Source organism: Arachis ipaensis, chromosome B3 (assembly GCF_059453495.1).
Source record: "Arachis ipaensis isolate K30076 ecotype BB chromosome B3, ASM5945349v1, whole genome shotgun sequence".
Taxonomy (NCBI): Eukaryota; Viridiplantae; Streptophyta; class Magnoliopsida; order Fabales; family Fabaceae; genus Arachis; species Arachis ipaensis.
Genome location: NC_142438.1, coordinates 123,747,615 through 123,749,910, shown reverse-complemented (window position 1 = coordinate 123,749,910; position 2,296 = coordinate 123,747,615).

Sequence of the window (2,296 nt, the reverse complement as noted above, 5' to 3'; positions counted from 1 at the left end):
GAAATAGGGCACTCTCTTAATCTATAATTATTCTAAAGCAACCAAAATCCAAATTTAACAACAAATTTTTTGGTTTTTTGAAAAATTTTTAAATACAAAACAAACAAAACTTATACTTCAAGCAAAATATCATTTAACAACTATTCTACAACTTAAAGCATAAATCTAATCAAACAAACTAGCAACTAAAACACTAAAATAAGAGTATGCAAAGAAGAAAACTACCTAACAATGGCAACTCAATTCATTCATTGATTATATATACAAGAGAATGGAAAGAGTTTACCATGGTGGGGTGTCTCCCACCTAGCACTTTTAGTTTAAGTCCTTAAGTTGGACATTTGGGAGGCTCCTTGTCAAGGTGGTTTATGCTTGTATTCATCCTTGAACCTCCAAGAATGCTTGCTCCTCAATTGGTTGTCAGAATTTCCAACCATCTTCACCAAGCTTGGGTGAAGTTCTTCCCAAGGTATGAGCTCCCAAAATTGGTCTTCATGTTGTGATCCGAGATCCCATACCTTATTTTCACACCCATCTTTTAATTGATTATCATTGTTCTATTCGGGTGGTAGACACATAGAATTCTCATTGGGGCACCAAATTCTCCTCCTAGACCCATACAATTTAGCACTCTTCCAACCATGGGACCTATGCCTTGAGGATTCAACCTTTATGAGCCTAACATTATTATTCCAACCACTACACAATTCTCTCATACTCTTAACTCCACAAAGAGCTCTAAATTGACCATCATTTTCAATCAAACCATATTCAAGTGAGAAAGTAAAGCTTAGGGATAAGAAGTTTACCCACTTGAATGTTATGTTGGATGGTGACTTAGGAAGGGGTGGTTCCAATGATCTTGCAAGTTCCACTCCCTTGTGCTCTTCCTTGACTATCTACACCTATTTGCAAGCTTCTTCAATTTCAATTCCTTGCTCACCAACTTCTTCTATACACCCCTCATTGCTCAAACCATGTGTCGAAGGTTGTGCATGGTCCTCCTTGTCATCAATTTCATAACACAATGAGGGAGGTTCATCAATTCCAAAAGACATATTGGTTGGTATGGCATTATCCTCAATAATGGAGCTTACTTCTTGCTCAACCTCTTCCTCTTGGTAACTTCCTTCCAATTCGATCTCTTCTTCATTGCTTACCAAGGGTATGAGAGGTGAGGTATCTTCTTCTTTACTCTCTATGTCAAGCCCAATGGGAGAGGATTCAATTGTAGATAGGAACTTCTCAATGATTGAATCCATCTCTTGATCAACCTCTTCAAAGTCTTCAATCATGATATGCTTTGGAGGTTGTACACCCTCCTCAACATCAATATCAAGCTTCTTGGAAGAGGGCTCTCTAATTCTACATTCTATGGACTTCCAACATCTCCTAGGTCTTTAACCACTCCTTCCTTTTCAATAATCTCTACCCTCTCCTCTTGTTGCACTCCTTGCTTCAACTCCTCTTCTCCACCTTGAAGCACCAAACTCACTCCCTCACTATGTTCCTTGATTGCTTCTCCACATTCAACAATGGGAGTACCTTGATCGCATAGGCTTAGGCAGGAGGAGACCATGTTGCGAACGGCTTCCGCCACGGTGGCAAGCACAGCTTCTATCTTCTTGAACTCCTTTTGTGTCTCTTTTTGCCTTTGGAGGTAAGAGCTAATATCTCTTTATTGTGCTAGCTTGAAGGTATGGAGAGACTCATCCATTGGAGGTGGTGTAAGAGAAGGTTCATTGTTTGGGGGAAAGGGCTCATAATTGGAAGGTGGTTCATCTTGGTAAGGGTATGGAGATGGTGTATATGGAGGTGGTTCTTGGGAGTAATTGTGTTGGAATGGTGGTGGTTCCATGTATGGTTCATATGGCTCATAAGGTGGTTGGTATGGTGGATAAAGATTAGGGTCATAATGAGGTGTTTGGTGGTAGGGGGCTTGTGAGTAAGGTGGTTCAAAACCATGTTGAGGAGGTGATTCATAGGCATATGGTGGTGGTTGTTGACAACCACAACGAAGATCACCACATCCATTAGATAAATATGCATTAGAAGTGGAATTATACCTATAAGGGACCGGAGAAGGTTGTTTCCAAGAAGGTTGATCAATCCCTTGAGTCTCCTCCCATCCTTGATTGTTCCATCCTTGATGCATGTAGTTTCCATTTTCTACAACATAATTTATACCAAACTCATAGCCAAAGGGGTGAGAATTCATAGTGGCAAATAAAAATACAAGCTAACAAAAACAAGCAACAAAGTCCTAAATTTAGCAAAAACTAACAAACAAGCAAAA